The following is a 21025-nucleotide window of genomic DNA, read 5'->3' as shown; positions in this document are numbered from 1 at the left end:
AAACCAAAAAAAACTCTCTAAAATGAATGACAACTTAAAGAAATTCCACCTGAAACTCAATGTAGGGAATACAAATCTAACAACCAACTGAAAACAAAGCAAAGCACCCTTGACATGAATGCTAAAACATATCTAAGATTGGATCTGATAACAACAGAAACTATCCAAAGCATCCTCAAACTAAATGTGCCTCAACTTCTAGTGATAACTGGTGAAATCTAGTGATGTAGGGACTTATGTGTTGAATGAAAACAGCAAGGGGCCTAAATGGGGCCTACCTACTTCGGGCAACTTAAGAACTAAATGTGTTTCAACTTCTAATGAAAAAACAACAAAGGCCCTAAATGAGGCCTACCTACTATGGTCAACTTAAGCTAATGATGACTCATGAAATCTATTGGTGTAGGGGCTTGTTTGTGGGATGAAAATAACAATGGGCCTAAATGAGGCCTACTGACATTGGTCAACTTAAGGAAAAAAATTTGGTGAAATCTGAGAAGTAAACATGACAAACGGTTCTCAAGGTCTGGGCAAACATTAATACATAATCATACTAAAAGACACACCTCCCAGGACAACCTAAAGTCTAGGGTAACCACCCTTTGATCAATCAAAGTGAAAGTGTAATAACAGGAAAATAAAGACAACCCCATTCCTACAAGATAGCTGGTGTAGCACTAAGCCTAAATATATATATATATAAATGTGATGTATATATAAAAGTACAAAACAGTTAGCACCTAGTTTTCATCACACCGTGGAGCACATGTGTGCACCACCATTCTTTTTTTTATCCCTCCATACTGTTTTGCAGAAAGCAGGAAAACTATAATAGGTGACTGCATCCTAAAAAGCAAAGATAGTACTACATAAACATCAAAACCATGAAGACATGTTTTTTTTTTAAAAAGTGGGGCCTGTTTGTAGTGATTGCAAAGAAAAACATGGGAATAATGCAGGCCAAGGAATAACAAAATCCTTTTGCGGGAAATCATATCATGATGGGTTCGCAGGTTATAAGTCCAATGTCCTATTTTTGTGGTTCAAGGCAGTCAATTTTGGGACATCAGTGTAGGTCACCACCCTGCATCTTCGGTATCCGGACACTTCCTCCGATGCGGCCATCCACCACCAATCCGGTCTGGTCTGGTCTGGTTCCATCTTCCAAAAATAATAAACTAACATAAAAACATGAAAGTAAAAAACTAAAATAAGAAAGGAAGTGGGGGGGGGGGGGGCGACGCACGCACCAACACCACAACCCAGCAACCTAGGACAAGAAAACAAGTATCATTAATCTTGCAAAATAAAATTTTCCATTTAAAAAGCACCCCAAGTGCTTTTCATTGTTGAAAAGAAAATATCCTAATTAATTAAAAACATTATTCTGAAATCAAGAAATAATTAAAACCATATACTTTGCAATTTGTTTGAGCAAAATCTAATTTTTAAACACATCCAGAAGGGCCTAATAATACCCTAATCCTCTGTGAGACAGCCCCTCCCTTCAGAAGGAGGTTCGTGCTCAGAGTTTTGAATCTGCTCCAAAAAAAAAAAATACGCAGAAGCCAGACTACAGTGTGAAGTAATTTGAATCACTGCCAAGTGATGATCTCATAGCAGGAGCAGGGCGCTGCCAAGCACTCGGTTCAAGCCTCTCTTTCTCTAATCAGGGAAGCCTTCTCAGGCCTACTGTATCTAACTAACTCCAAGGGCCAAGAGTCTGCCAACTACTCTGCATGTACAGGGATCCCTTATCTGGAGGCAATGAAGCTGTCTGCGCCAACAGCAAGGAAGAGCGAGTTCACCCCTCCCTTACATAAACATTCCGTCCGCGGAACAAAATTGGATGTTGGCCAATCATAACAAGACAGGCAGTGTTTGGAGCCTCTAGAGGGAGGGGGAAAAAAAAACCCTTTACAAGACATCTGGTCTGCAAGGTCAACCATATTTCCTGGAAGCCAAAACAATTCTGTTCCCAGGCTAGATTCTCTAACTAACAAAAGCGAGCATTTTAAAAATAATTCTGTTACAATGTACTGCTACTTAAAAGCTCCACTTTCTAAAAAGACTTTTTGTCTAACTAATTCAGCTAAAAGGCAAGACATTTGAAACATGGGCATTTATTTAGCATGCAGATCAACACACAAAAAGGGGCAATTTTCTTCTGCACACAAGACTATGCATTCTGCATTTGAAAAAACGAATTATCATGGACTATTGGGTTTAATATTTCTCTGCACATATATCTATCAGGCAGCATGTCCAATGAACACTGCTCTCACCGTGCAAGGCATTACCTTTCTATCAACAGCTTGTCAAAGTACATAGGCGAGCCTTGTAACTAAATGCAAATTAAACTAATGTAAGGGACACATAGATGGTAGTGTGTTATAGTTATAATTTTTAACAATATATTCTGCTCCACCCTAACTATACACACTAGCATCCAAAAAATAAAAAATATATACTGTCAGCTGTTGAAAGAGAAATAAATTTAAAACAACATAAAATGCAGACACATTTCACCATTGTATTTAGTTCAACCAGGGGCAACATGTAATTTTGCATTGCAGCATAATTTATAGCGCAAACCTTTCAATTCAACCTAACAAAAGGGCCACATTCATATATTATCAAACAGCCATTTATTTCCTAACTGAGTGGGTTAACTTACATCTGCATATTAAAACATCTACATTTGAAAAAAGGTTCAGCTTGCATCAGGGAAAATAATAATGAGAACACATTTATTTTAAAAGCACACGGTTGCCTTTCACTAAGTAAAAGCACATGTTACCATGCACTGTTGGGCAAAAATAATAAATCACAATCTGTGAGCATTCTAAAACACCGGTTGGCATATTCCTTCCTAGATGGAAACCTTCAAAGAAATAATTAATGAAAACAGCCCGTAGCGTGCGCACACCAACTGGGCCATCTTCTAATATTTCACTCATTATAAAACATGCATTCAAAAATAATTCTCCAGACGTCTGTGGATGCATATTAAGAAGCACATTTAAAAGAACACAACTCTCTCCGTGCAAACTTTATCTCAATCCGACTGGCTGATTTATAACTTACCGACCTCTAAGAGTCAGACACATGAAGTCATCAGTTCCAAGGCACACCCACACAAATTCGTAGACGCATTTCAAAAAGAATGTTAAATGAACAGAGCCCTACGCTCAGCACAAGATGTTACCTTTCCTTCAAGAAGTTGACAAAGCACGTAGGCAGACCCAGGAACCAATAAAAGTCAAAATCAAACCATCAATCATCAAAATACTCACTGACTTTTAGAGTCAGCTCAAAGAACCATGCATGTTAAACAGCATGTTAAAATAAATACTGCCATCTCAATTCAAGATATTAACCCTTTGGCAGCCCAAGCACAATCATTCCCCAAGACTGCAGTACATGGGAAAGTCATGAGCCCATCTCTCCACGTTTACAGATAACACGTACGCACATCTACAAAACAATTTCTCCAAGCATTTGAAAGAGAACCAGCTCTCTCCTACCTAACGCAATAATAACATGCCCTGTCCAAGCCATGACCACATGGCGCTATTCACAAGTCACATTTACAAGACAAACTCTTCACAAGTAATATATCCAAGGCGCAATTCACAAGGAACACAGCAAGTCAAAATGAGAACATACACCTCACAAGCCACATTAACATGGCGCTATTCACAAGCCATATTTACAAGGAGCTATATACAAAGAACACCACAAATCATAATACATTGCACATTGCACAGCATAAGCAAACGCAGCAAGCAAGTTTAATGGGCAATTTAAAAGCATTTTTCACACACATTTATACAATTGGACCATCACAAAGATGTTACTGGCTCCCTCATGTAATGCCATCCTTCAACCCTGACAGTTCAGACACCAAGATGAAAACCATTTCTTCCACCCTGAATAAACCAAATGCCAAGATGCACTGCAATCTCCTCACACTGCAACTGTTCAAGCCCATAGGTCACACAGGCTACATAAACTGCCAAACTATGCCAGATGGAACTGGTGCTCAGGGCACTCCCTTACAACACATGGGAACCTCTCCAAGCACATGGCCAGGTCACACAGGATTCGTAAGATGTCGACTACGCCAGATGTTATGGCCGGATTTTCTGCTCAGCCCCTGGGGGCCCCTCTAACCCAGCCAGAACGTACTCACCTCCCTCCTTAGAACGTATTCACAATGGATATAGATATATATATGTACAAGTCGTACCTAAGGATGGGGAAATAGCAATAAACATGCATAGGTTTTCTACCATATCTTATTCACATCAGTTAGTCTCGCGGCCACTCAGACCCAGACTGATCTACCCCAGGGCAGATATGACACACAATCCGGTGTGTCTACACACGGGCCTGCAGAACCCAATGCTCTCTTTTCCAAACGATCTACAATCCGGCAGATCTACACGCTGGTAATCCCCCCCAGCGCTCTCATTTACACACGGTCGCAATCCGGCAGACCTACACGCTGGTAATCCTCTCCAGCGCTCTCATTAACGCCGTATATCAACGACGACCACTTTCCTATGAACACCTTCAGGTATATGTTGGGAAGTCTCTCTCCCTATTCACTAAGGGCTTGCTACTACAATATTAGGAGTTAGCCAATTAATAATATGTGCCTTCTGCTCCTGGCATCAAAGGTCCACTCGCTTCCTATTTATTTGATCACCACTTACCTGATCGGGATTGAACATCCGTTCACGCAAACAACTCTCAACTAGGAACTCCATTTACCCGGATTGAACAAGAATACAAGGCACATTTCAGTTCACTAAGAACTAGGGCTGTTTTTATTTTAACAATATAAACACCTACACAGATCTGTATTGTAATGGACACATCCACATGTAACTGACAAAGACTATAGATAGAACACACCGCTGCAAGGAAAAGGATTAGCAATACAATAGCCTAGGGAATAAAGACAAGATTAAGATGTAAGTGTAAAGTAAACTAATATGACAGGACCGATATCACCTGATTAGTGTGAAGTCTTGTTCTAGCTGTCATCTGAGTTCCTCTCTCGTCTGTGCCTTGGCTCATCTCAGACTCTCTCTCTCCTGCACTCTTGGATACACCTCTGCGCTGATCACTTTGCACTGGACTTCTCTCCCCCACGGACTCTCTCCACCTTCCAGCTTCAGCCTAATGGTTTCTGCCGCTCTGATACTCTTCATTCCACTAGCTTGTTCACTCTGTTTTAAATGTCTCTGTGCCAATGTCCAATTAACTCCAGCTGCTCCCACAGGTTAATCCACGATCTCTCCTCCGTCTCTTCTAAAAGGCATTACTTCAGACTCCAGCTATTCACACCTCCTCCTGATAAGTAACTGCTTCTGACTGCTTCCTTCAGTTCCAGCTCACTGACTGTCTGTTTGTCTTCTCTCTGTTCCAAGCATGTCCTGTCTCTTCTCCTCTTGCAATTCCACTCCTCCAACTCTACCAACACTCTCTGCTCCTCCAATTCAACTCAGCTCTCTCTAGCTTGAACCCTCTCTCTCTCTCCTACTCCAACAGCTCCTCACTCTTCTACCACTCCAGCTTGACTCCTCTCCGCTCCTCCAATTCCACTCGACTCCCTGGCTCCGCCTCTGCACTTCACTGATATAGAATGCTGTTTCCTCATGGAAAGTTCCAGCCATCAGCCCGCCGCCCATCAGATCCCTGCACCACTCCGCGCCAAGGACACACACCCAGCCGGCCGGCCTTTTGTTGTGTCTTCCACACAGAGAATAATACAGCCTACCGATAAGGGCTAGCCCAGACCGGTTCTCTCCAAGTGAACAACAGCTTTAACTATAAACTTTACCTTTACCCTTGAAGCCTCTCAGCTCCATCAAGATGGAGTCCCTCTAGTTCTAGGCCTGTAGGCCGGAAAGGGATGAAATACCCCTTAGCTCTGTCAGAATACCTACATAAACCATCAAGTATGTCAAAGCCAATAGGCAATAGACAGATTAGAGTCAAGAATAAGGGATCTATCATCATATTAAGCAGCTATCCTCTTCTAGGTCTGGAAAAAAGGGCTTAAAAGGGCCAACACAAGCTAAGAATACCTATCCTAGATGTGAGCAAGATTAAAGTCTATATCACTGTTAAATAGAGCCAAAAACCCTGCCAAGACAGATCCCTGACCTGTTTTATAGCTTCTTGCTTGATTGGAAATTGCCTCTGTGCAGCTGGAGTATTTTTTAAAGGAATTATGTGGTGGGTTGAATCCTCATCCCATCCAACATTGTTTTTATATAATGCTGGAGCTTGGGCTACCTCCCACTCCCGCGCATATGTGTGTTGCAAGTGCCTGGGAATATGATCTGAGAATGCTGGTAGAATTACTGTTTCTCCTTTAGGGCAATCAAGGACGAATGCTGGCAGACAATCTAGTTCAGCTAATAAAATATCATAGCACACGTAAGGTTCTCCCAAAAGAGACCTCTCACTTTTCTACACTTGTCCCCCTCCATCTGGAGTGTAATTTCATATACTTTATGTGGGACACTTACTCTAGTACCAGGTGTTTCCACCGTGATATAATCATTCAAGTCTGCCATCAGCAGAAATTCCAGCATGTTCTGGCGAGCTATTGTTACTTTTGTTGCACTGTCTAGCATCGTCTGAGCCCATTCCCCATTCAGTAGTCGAGTCCTCAGAATTCTGGGCATGTCTGATCTTTAGACCTTTTTGAACTGTGGCTCTTGCTTTGGCTTTTCTTCTTTTTTGGAAGTGTAATCTTGAGCGTGCTGCTTGTCTCTGGACTTTGTACGCTCTTCTTGTCTTTCTGACTGCCCTTCCCTCTCAGAGTTTTTTTGATGAACCCTGAAAGGAATGAGAGGAACGTGTATAAGTATCCTGATACCGGTCAGGTTTCCTAATATTATCCCTAGTCCTGAGATGATACCTTTTTTCAGAGGGCTCCTGTGGAGGAGATCTACCTCAGGACTGAGATCTGTTTCCCTTACATTTTTACTGTTTTTTATTATCCCACTTCTTTTTAGGTCTCGCCTCACCCATTGCGCTAGCAATGCTTGGCGAGATATTTAGTAGGGGCTTTAAAAAATGCTCCCAAAGGCTTTTCCAGGAGGATTGCCTACAGTGCATGTGTGCGGGCGGGTGCACATAGAACACCATTTGGCAGCCTGTGAGCCTCTCTGCGCACTCATGCTGGTTTACACTTTAAGGGAATCCGCTTCCCCGCCCCCCTTTGTGCAATACCAGGGCTTGTTGTTTACAGACAACACCCCAGCTGCTTTTGACCCGAGGCAACGCCGAGAGTTGAACCCAGTTCCTGACCTGCTTGCCGCCATGGTTTTTTTTAACCCACCACGTCCTTTTCCGTGCTCAGCCCCCTGCTTCAGCCATGTCCTGCGCCCTCACTCGTGTACCTGAAGGCACTGGAGTGATTTACGTGAGCACCATTTACATTACACTGTGCCCTCACACTACTTTAGGCCACACACACTGAGCCCACACACTATTATAGGCCACACACACTGCGCCCTCACACTACTTTAGGCCACACACACTGTGCCCTCATACTACTTTAGGCCACCCACAGTGCGTCCTCACACTACTTTAGGCCACACATAGTGTACTGTCAAGCTACTTTAGGCCACATACTGCGCCCTCACACACTGCACCCTCACACACTCTGCACCCTCACACTCTGCACCCTCACACACTCTGAACCCTCACACACACTGCACCCTCACACACACTGCACCCTCACACACACTGCACCCTCACACACTGCACCCTCACACACAGCAGCCTCACACACTGCCCCCCTGTTCCCCCATCTGAAGGCACTGGAGTGATTTACATGAGGACCATGTACATTATACTGACACTTAGACACACTGCACACTCACACACTGCGCACTCACCCACTGCGCACTCACACACTGACACTACTTTAGGCTACACACACTGGGCACCCACACACTGGGCACTCACACACTGGGCACTCACACACTGCGCCCTCACACACTGAGCCCACACACTACTTTAGGCCACACACTGCACTCAATGCAACATACACTCCAAATACCACTCAGTGCCACATAATTACACACCACATAATTACACTCTACTGAATGCAACACACACTCCACACAATACCACTCAGTGCCACATCATTATATGCTACAAAATTACACTACGCTCAACGCAACATACACTCCAAATACCACTCAGTGCCACATAATTAAAGGACACATATTTATACTGCACTCAATGCAACATACACTCCAAATACCACTCGGTGCTACATAATTACACGCCACATAATTACACTGCACTCCATGCAACATACACTCCAAATACCACTAATTACCACATAATTACACACCACATAATTACAATGCACTCAATGCAACATACACTCCAAATACCACTCAGTGCACATAATTACACGCCACATAATTTGACTGCGCTCAATGCAACATACACTCCAAATACCACTCAGTGCCACATAATTACACGCCACATAATTACACTGCGCTCAACACAACATACACTCCGAATACCACTCAGTGCCACATAATTACACGCCACATAATTATACTGCACTCAATGCAACATACACTCCAAATACCACTCAGTGTGTCATAATTACATGCCACATAATTACACAGCACTACATGCAACATACACTCCAAATACCACTCAGTGCCACATATTTACACGCCACATAATTACACTGCATTCAATGCAACATACACTCCAAATACCACTCAGTGCCACATAATTACATGCCACATAATTCCACTGCACTCAATGCAACATATACTTCAAATTCCACTCAGTGCCACATAATTACACGCCACATAATTACACTGCACTCAATGCAACATACACTCCAAATACCACTCAGTGCCACATAATTACACACCACATAATTACACTCTACTGAATACAACATACACTCCAGACAATACCACTCAGTGCCACATAATTATATGCTACATATTTACATTGCGCTCAATGCAACATACACTCCAAATACCACCCAGTGCCACATAATTACACACCACATAATTACTCTCTACTGAATACAACATACACGCCAGACAATACCACTCAGTGCCACATAATTACATGCCAAATAATTACACTGCACTCAATGCAACATACACTCCAAATACCACTCAGTGCTACATAATTACACCCCACATAATTACACTGCACTCCATGCAACATACACTCCAAATACCACTCAGTGCCACATAATTACATGCCACATAGTTACACTGCACTCAATGCAACATACACTGAAATACCACTCAGTGCCACATAATTACACGGCACATAATTATACTGCACTCAATGCAACATACACTCCAAATACCACTCAGTGTCACATAATTACACGCCACATAATTACACTCTACTGAATGAAACACACACCCCACACAATACCACTCAGTGCCACATAATTATATGCTACATATTTACACTGCACTCAATGCAACATACACTCTAAACAATACCACTCAGTGCCACATAATTACACGCCACACAATTACACTCCACTGAATACAACATACACTCCACACAATACCACTCAGTGCCACATAATTATATGCTACATAATTACACTGCGCCAGCCGCGGCCGGTAGTGGGAGTACTTGCCGGACAGTGACGTGGGGAGAAGGAGGGGCAGGGTGGGTGTAGTAATGTAGGGATTATGGACCTTAACAGGTAAGTAAACATCTAAATAAATAAAACAAATTTTGTTGCATGCACTGCATCACCAAATGCGATACAGTGTGTGCAACAAAATTAGTTGTATTTATTTATATGTTTACTTACCTGTTAAGGTCTGTAATCCATACATCACTACCCCCCACCCTGCCCCTCCCCCTCCCCACATCACCGCCCGGCAGGTACTCCCACTACCTGCCGAGGTTGCACTGTGCTCAACGCAACACCACTCCAAATACCACTCAGTGCCACATAATTACACGCCACATAATTACACTCTACTGAATACAACATACACTCCAGACAATACCACTCAGTGCCACATAATTATGTGCTACATATTTACACTGCGCTCAACGCAACATACAGTCCAAACACCACTCAGTGCCACATAATTACATGCCACATAATTACACTGCGCTCAACGCAACATACACTCCAAATACCACTCAGTGCCACATAATTACATGCCACGTAATTACACTGCACTCAATGCAACATACACTACAAATACCACTCAGTGCCACATAATTACACCCCACTTAATTACACTGGACTCAATGCAACATACACCACAAATACCACTCAGTGCCACATAGTTACATGCCACATAATTACACTGCACTCAATGCAGCATACACTGCAAATACCACTCAGTGGCACATAGTTACAAGCAGCATAATTACACTGCACTCAATGCAACATACACTCCAAATACCACTCAGTACCACATAATTACACGCCACATAATCACACTGCACTCAATGCAACATACACTCCAAATACCACTCAGTGCCACATAATTACACACCACATAATTACACTCTACTGAATACAACATGCACTCCAGACAATACCACTCAGTGCCACATAATTATATGCTACATATTTACTCTGCGCTCAATGCAACATACACTCCAAATACCACCCAGTGCCACATAATTACTCTCTACTGAATACAACATACACTCCAGACAATACCACTCAGTGCCACATAAATACATGCCAAATAATTACACTGCACTCAATGCAACATACACTCCAAATACCACTCAGTGCTACATAATTACACCCCACATAATTACACTGCACTCCATGCAACATACACTCCAAATACCACTCAGTGCCACATAATTACATGCGACATCGTTACACTGCACTCAATGCAACATACACTGAAATACCACTCAGTGCCACATAATTACACGCCACATAATTACACTGCACTCAATGCAACATACACTCCAAATACCACTCAGTGTCACATAATTACACGCCACATAATTACACTCTACTGAATGAAACACACACCCCACACAATACCACTCAGTGCCACATAATTATATGCTACATAATTACACTGCGCCAGCCGCGGCCGGTAGTGGGAGTACTTTCCGGACAGTGACGTGGGGAGAAGGAGGGGCAGGGTGGGTGTAGTAATGTATGGATTATGGACCTTAACAGGTAAGTAAACATCTAAATAAATAAAACAAATTTTGTTGCATGCACTGCATCACCAAATGCGATACAGTGTGTGCAACAAAATTAGTTTTATTTATTTATATGTTTACTTACCTGTTAAGGTCTGTAATCCATACATCACTACCCCCCACCCTGCCCCTTCCACTCCCCACATCACCACCCGGCAGGTACTCCCACTACCTGCCGAGGTTGCACTGTGCTCAACGCAACATCACTCCAAATACCACTCAGTGCCACATAATTACATGCCACATAATTACACTCTACTGAATACAACATACACTCCAGACAATACCACTCAGTGCCACATAATTATGTGCTACATATTTACACTGCGCTCAACGCAACATACACTCCAAATACCACTCAGTGCCACATAATTACATGCCACATAATTACACTGCGCTCAACGCAACATACACTCCAAATACCACTCAGTGCCACATAATTACATGCCACATATTTACACTGCACTCAATGCAACATACACTACAAATACCACTCAGTGCCACATAATTACACCCCGCTTAATTACACTGGACTCAATGCAACATACACCCCAAATACCACTCAGTGCCATATAGTTACATGCCACATAATTACACTGCACTCAATGCAACATACACTCCAAATACCACTCAGTGGCACATAGTTACAAGCAGCATAATTACACTGCACTCAATGCAACATACACTCCAAATACCACTCAGTACCACATAATTACACGCCACATAATTACACTGCACTCAATGCAACATACACTCCAAATACCACTCAGTGCCACATAATTACACACCACATAATTACACTCTACTGAATACAACATACACTCCAGACAATACCACTCAGTGCCACATAATTATATGCTACATATTTACACTGCGCTCAATGCAACATACACTCCAAATACCACCCAGTGCCACATAATTACACACCACATAATTACTCTCTACTGAATACAACATACACTCCAGACAATACCACTCAATGCCACATAATTACATGCCAAACAATTACGCTGCACTCAATGCAACATACACTCCAAATACCACTCAGTGCTACATAATTACACCCCACATAATTACACTGCACTCCATGCAACATACACTCCAAATACCACTCAGTGCCACATAATTACATGCCACATAGTTACACTGCACTCAATGCAATATACACTGAAATACCACTCAGTGCAACATAATTACACGCCACATAATTACACTGCACTCAATGCAACATACACTCCAAATACCACTCAGTGTCACATAATTACACGCAACATAATTACACTCTACTGAATGAAACACACACCCCACACAATACCTCTCAGTGCCACATAATTATATGCTACATATTTAGACTGCACTCAATGCAGCATACACTCTAAACAATACCACTCAGTGCCACATAATTACACGCCACACAATTACACTCCACTGAATACAACATACACTCCACACAATACCACTCAGTGCCACATAATTATATGCTACATAATTACACTGCGCCAGCCGCGGCCGGTAGTGGGAGTACTTGCCGGACAGTGACGTGGGGAGAAGGAGGGGCAGGGTGGGTGTAGTAATGTAGGGATTATGGACCTTAACAGGTAAGTAAACATCTAAATAAATAAAACAAATTTTGTTGCATGCACTGCATCACCAAATGCGATACAGTGTGTGCAACAAAATTAGTTGTATTTATTTATATGTTTACTTACCTGTTAAGGTCTGTAATCCATACATCACTACCCCCCACCCTGCCCCTCCCCCTCCCCACATCACCGCCCGGCAGGTACTCCCACTACCTGCCGAGGTTGCACTGTGCTCAACGCAACACCACTCCAAATACCACTCAGTGCCACATAATTACACGCCACATAATTACACTCTACTGAATACAACATACACTCCAGACAATACCACTCAGTGCCACATAATTATGTGCTACATATTTACACTGCGCTCAACGCAACATACAGTCCAAACACCACTCAGTGCCACATAATTACATGCCACATAATTACACTGCGCTCAACGCAACATACACTCCAAATACCACTCAGTGCCACATAATTACATGCCACGTAATTACACTGCACTCAATGCAACATACACTACAAATACCACTCAGTGCCACATAATTACACCCCACTTAATTACACTGGACTCAATGCAACATACACCACAAATACCACTCAGTGCCACATAGTTACATGCCACATAATTACACTGCACTCAATGCAGCATACACTGCAAATACCACTCAGTGGCACATAGTTACAAGCAGCATAATTACACTGCACTCAATGCAACATACACTCCAAATACCACTCAGTACCACATAATTACACGCCACATAATCACACTGCACTCAATGCAACATACACTCCAAATACCACTCAGTGCCACATAATTACACACCACATAATTACACTCTACTGAATACAACATGCACTCCAGACAATACCACTCAGTGCCACATAATTATATGCTACATATTTACTCTGCGCTCAATGCAACATACACTCCAAATACCACCCAGTGCCACATAATTACTCTCTACTGAATACAACATACACTCCAGACAATACCACTCAGTGCCACATAAATACATGCCAAATAATTACACTGCACTCAATGCAACATACACTCCAAATACCACTCAGTGCTACATAATTACACCCCACATAATTACACTGCACTCCATGCAACATACACTCCAAATACCACTCAGTGCCACATAATTACATGCGACATCGTTACACTGCACTCAATGCAACATACACTGAAATACCACTCAGTGCCACATAATTACACGCCACATAATTACACTGCACTCAATGCAACATACACTCCAAATACCACTCAGTGTCACATAATTACACGCCACATAATTACACTCTACTGAATGAAACACACACCCCACACAATACCACTCAGTGCCACATAATTATATGCTACATAATTACACTGCGCCAGCCGCGGCCGGTAGTGGGAGTACTTTCCGGACAGTGACGTGGGGAGAAGGAGGGGCAGGGTGGGTGTAGTAATGTATGGATTATGGACCTTAACAGGTAAGTAAACATCTAAATAAATAAAACAAATTTTGTTGCATGCACTGCATCACCAAATGCGATACAGTGTGTGCAACAAAATTAGTTTTATTTATTTATATGTTTACTTACCTGTTAAGGTCTGTAATCCATACATCACTACCCCCCACCCTGCCCCTTCCACTCCCCACATCACCACCCGGCAGGTACTCCCACTACCTGCCGAGGTTGCACTGTGCTCAACGCAACATCACTCCAAATACCACTCAGTGCCACATAATTACATGCCACATAATTACACTCTACTGAATACAACATACACTCCAGACAATACCACTCAGTGCCACATAATTATGTGCTACATATTTACACTGCGCTCAACGCAACATACACTCCAAATACCACTCAGTGCCACATAATTACATGCCACATAATTACACTGCGCTCAACGCAACATACACTCCAAATACCACTCAGTGCCACATAATTACATGCCACATATTTACACTGCACTCAATGCAACATACACTACAAATACCACTCAGTGCCACATAATTACACCCCGCTTAATTACACTGGACTCAATGCAACATACACCCCAAATACCACTCAGTGCCATATAGTTACATGCCACATAATTACACTGCACTCAATGCAACATACACTCCAAATACCACTCAGTGGCACATAGTTACAAGCAGCATAATTACACTGCACTCAATGCAACATACACTCCAAATACCACTCAGTACCACATAATTACACGCCACATAATTACACTGCACTCAATGCAACATACACTCCAAATACCACTCAGTGCCACATAATTACACACCACATAATTACACTCTACTGAATACAACATACACTCCAGACAATACCACTCAGTGCCACATAATTATATGCTACATATTTACACTGCGCTCAATGCAACATACACTCCAAATACCACCCAGTGCCACATAATTACACACCACATAATTACTCTCTACTGAATACAACATACACTCCAGACAATACCACTCAATGCCACATAATTACATGCCAAACAATTACGCTGCACTCAATGCAACATACACTCCAAATACCACTCAGTGCTACATAATTACACCCCACATAATTACACTGCACTCCATGCAACATACACTCCAAATACCACTCAGTGCCACATAATTACATGCCACATAGTTACACTGCACTCAATGCAATATACACTGAAATACCACTCAGTGCAACATAATTACACGCCACATAATTACACTGCACTCAATGCAACATACACTCCAAATACCACTCAGTGTCACATAATTACACGCAACATAATTACACTCTACTGAATGAAACACACACCCCACACAATACCTCTCAGTGCCACATAATTATATGCTACATATTTAGACTGCACTCAATGCAGCATACACTCTAAACAATACCACTCAGTGCCACATAATTACACGCCACACAATTACACTCCACTGAATACAACATACACTCCACACAATACCACTCAGTGCCACATAATTATATGCTACATAATTACACTGCGCCAGCCGCGGCTGGTAGTGGGAGTACCTGCCGGAAAGTGACGTGGGGAGAAGGAGGGGCAGGGTGGGTGTAGTAATGTATGGATTATGGACCTTAACAGGTAAGTAAACATCTAAATAAATAAAACAAATTTTGTTGCATGCACTGCATCACCAAATGCGATACAGTGTGTGCAACAAAATTAGTTTTATTTATTTATATGTTTACTTACCTGTTAAGGTCTGTAATCCATACATCACTACCCCCCACCCTGTCCCTCCCCCTCCCCACATCACCGCCCGGCAGGTACTCCCACTACCTGCCGAGGTTGCACTGTGCTCAACGCAACATCACTCCAAATACCACTCAGTGCCACATAATTACACGCCACATAATTACACTCTACTGAATACAACATACACTCCAGACAATACCACTCAGTGCCACATAATTACATGCCAAATATTTACACTGCGCTCAACGCAACATACACTCCAAATACCAATCAGTGCCACATAATTACATGCCACATAATTACACTGCGCTCAACGCAACATACACTCCAAATACCACTCAGTGCCACATAATTACATGCCACATAATTACACTGCACTCAATGCAACATACACTACAAATACCACTCAGTGCCACATATTTACACCCCACTTAATTACACTGGACTCAATGCAACATACACCCCAAATACCACTCAGTGCCAATAGTTACATGCCACATAATTACACTACACTCAATGCAACATACACTCCAAATACCACTCAGTGGCACATATTTACAAGCAGCATAATTACACTGCACTCAATGCAACATACACTCCAAATACCACTCAGTACCACATAATTACACGCCACATAATTACACTCTACTGAATGCAACACCTCCCCCACACAATACCACTCAGTGCCACATAATTATATGCTACATATTTATACTGCACTCAATGCAACATACACTCCAAATACCTCTCAGTGCCACATAATTTCACGCCACATAATTACACTGCACTCAATGCAACATACACTCCAAACACCACTAGGTGCCACATAGTTACAAGCCACATAATGACACTCAACTGAATACAACATACACTCCAGACAATACCACTCAGTGCCACATAATTATATGCTACATATTTACACTCTACTGAATACAACATACACTCCAGACAATACCACTCAGTGCCACATAATTATATGCTACATATTTACTCTGCGCTCAACGCAACATACACTCCAAATACCACTCAGTGCCACATAATTGCACGCCACATAATTACACTGCGCTCAACGCAACATACACTCCAAATAACACTCAATGCCACATAATTACACTGCACTCAATGCAACATACACTGAAATACCACTCAGTGCCATATAATTACACGCCACATAATTACACTGCACTCAATGCAACATACACTCCAAATACCACTCAGTGTCACATAATTACATGCCACATAATTACACTCTACTGAATGAAACACACACCCCACACAATACCTCTCAGTGCCACATAATTATATGCTACATATTTACACTGCACTCAATGCAGCATACACTCTAAACAATACCACTCAGTGCCACATAATTACATGCCGCATAATTAGACTCTAGTGAATACAACATACACACCAGACAATACCACTCAGTGCCACATAATTATATGCTTCAAAATTACACTGCGCTCAACGCAACATACACTCCAAATACCACTCTGTGCCACATAATTACACGACACATAATTATACTGCACTCAATGCAACATACACTCCAAATACCACTCAGTGCTACATAATTACACGCCACATAATTACACTGCACTCCATGCAACATACACTCCAAATACCACTCATTACCACATAATTACACACCATATAATTACAATGCACTCAATGCAACATACACTCCAAATACCACTCAGTGCCTCATAATTACATGCCACATAATTACACAGCACTACATGCAACATACACTCCAAATACCACTCAGTGCCACATATTTACTCGCCACATAATTACACTGCATTCAATGCAACATACACTCCAAATACCACTCAGTGCCACATAATTACATGCCACTTAATTACACTGAACTCAATGCAACATACACTCCAAATTCCACTCAGTGCCACATAATTACACGCCACATAATTACACTCTACTGAATGCAACACACACTCCACACAATACCACTCAGTGCAACATAATTACACGCCACATAATTACACTGCACTCAATGCAACAGATACTCCAAATACCACTCAGTGCCACATAATTATATGCTACGTATTTACACTGTGCTCAACGCAACATACATTCCAAATACCACTTAGTGACACATAATTACATGCCACATAATTACTCTATCTATCTATCGCCCTTACTCTATCTATCTATCTATCTATCTATCTATCTATCTATCTATCTATCTATCTATCTATCTATCTATCTATCTATCTATCTATCTATCTATCTATCTATCTATCTATCTATCTATCTATCTATCTATCTATCTATCGCTCTCTCTCTCTCTCTCTCTCTCTCTCTCTCTCTATCTATCTATCTATCTATCGCCCTCACTCTATCTATCTATTGCCCTCACTCTATCTATCTATCACCCTCACTCTATCTATTGCCCTCACTCTATCTATCTATCTATCTATCTATCTATCTATCTATCTATCTATCTATCTATCTATCTATCTATCTATCTATCTATCTATCTATCTATCTATCTATCTATCTATCTATCTATCTATCTATCTATCTATCTATCTATCTATCTATCTATCTCTCTCTCTCTCTCTCTCTCTCTCTCTCTATCTATCTATCTATCTATCTATCTATCTATCTATCTATCTATCGCCCTCACTCTATCTATCTATTGCCCTCACTCTATCTATCTATCACCCTCACTCTATCTATCTATCTATCTATCTATCTATCTATCTATCTATCTATCTATCTATCTATCTATCTATCTATCTATCTATCTATCTATCTATCTATCTATCTATCTATCTATCTATCTATCTATCGCCCTCACTCTATCTATCTATCTATTGCCCTCACGCTATCTATCTATCGCCCCTCATTCTATCAATCGCCCCCACTCTATCTATTGCCCTCACTCTATCAATCTATCTATCTTTCGCCCCTCACTCTATTAATCTATCTATCGCCCTCACTCAATCTATCTATCTATCTATTTATCTATCTATCTATCTATCTATCTATCTATCTATCTATCTATCTATATATCTATCTATCTATCTATCTATCTATCTATCTATCTATCTATCGCCCTCACTCTATCTATCACCCTCACTCTATCTATCGCCCTCACTCTATCTATTGTCCTCACTCTACTATCGTCCTCACTCTATCTATCACCCTCACTCTATCTATCTTTTGCCCTCACTCTACCTTTCTATCTATCGGCCTAACTCTATCTGTCTATCGGCCTCGATCTATCCATCTATCGCCCTCACTCTATCTATAGCCCTCACTCTATCTATCTATTGCCCTCACTCTATCTATCTGTCTATCTATTGCCCTCACTCTATCTATCTATCTATCTATCTATCTATCTATCTATCTATCTATCTATCTATCTATCTATCTATCTATCTATCTATCTATCTATCTATCTATCTATCTATCTATCTATCTATCTATCTATCTATCGCTCTCTCTCTCTCTCTCTCTCTCTCTCTCTCTATCTATCTATCTATCTATCGCCCTCACTCTATCTATCTAATGCCCTCACTCTATCTATCTATCACCCTCACTCTATCTATTGCCCTCACTCTATCTATCTATCTATCTATCTATCTATCTATCTATCTATCTATCTATCTATCTATCTATCTATCTATCTATCTATCTATCTATCTATCTATCTATCTATCTATCTATCTATCTATCTATCTATCTATCTATCTATCTCTCTCTCTCTCTCTCTCTCTATCTATCTATCTATCTATCTATCTATCTATCGCCCTCACTCTATCTATCTATTGCCCTCACTCTATCTATCTATCACCCTCACTCTATCTATCTATCTATCTATCTATCTATCTATCTATCTATCTATCTATCTATCTATCTATCTATCTATCTATCTATCTATCTATCTATCTATCTATCTATCTATCTATCTATCTATCTATCTCTCTCTCTCTCTCTCTCTCTCTCTCTCTCTCTATCTATCTATCTATCTATCTATCTATCTATCTATCTATCGCCCTCACTCTATCTATCTATTGCCCTCACTCTATCTATCTATCACCCTCACTCTATCTATCTATCTATCTATCTATCTATCTATCTATCTATCTATCTATCTATCTATCTATCTATCTATCTATCTATCTATCTATCTATCTATCTATCTATCTATCTATCTATCTATCTATCTATCTATCGCCCTCACTCTATCTATCTATCTATTGCCCTCACGCTATCTATCTATCGCCCCTCATTCTATCAATCGCCCCCACTCTATCTATTGCCCTCACTCTATCAATCTATCTATCTATCGCCCCTCACTCTATTAATCTATCTATCGCCCTCACTCAATCTATCTATCTATCTATTTATCTATCTATCTATCTATCTATCTATCTATCTATCTATCTATCTATCTATCTATCTATCTATCGCCCTCACTCTATCTATCACCCTCACTCTATCTATCGCCCTCACTCTATCTATTGTCCTCACTCTACTATCGTCCTCACTCTATCTATCACCCTCACTCTATCTATCTTTTGCCCTCACTCTACCTTTCTATCTATCGGCCTAACTCTATCTGTCTATCGGCCTCGATCTATCTATCTATCGCCCTCACTCTATCTATAGCCCTCACTCTATCTATCTATCTATCTATCTATCTATCTATCTATCTATCTATCTATCTATCTATCTATCTATCTATCTATCTATCTATCTATCTATCTATCTATCTATCTATCTATCTATCGCTCTCTTCTCTCTCTCTCTCTCTCTCTCTCTCTCTATCTATCTATCTATCTATCGCCCTCACTCTATCTATCTAATGCCCTCACTCTATCTATCTATCACCCTCACTCTATCTATTGCCCTCACTCTATCTATCTATCTATCTATCTATCTATCTATCTATCTATCTATCTATCTATCTATCTATCTATCTATCTATCTATCTATCTATCTATCTATC

This window comes from Lissotriton vulgaris, chromosome 11, assembly GCF_964263255.1.
Source record: "Lissotriton vulgaris chromosome 11, aLisVul1.2, whole genome shotgun sequence".
Lineage (NCBI taxonomy): Eukaryota > Metazoa > Chordata > Amphibia > Caudata > Salamandridae > Lissotriton > Lissotriton vulgaris.
The sequence above is the reverse complement of the archived record's forward strand: the minus strand, read 5'-3'. Positions refer to the sequence as shown.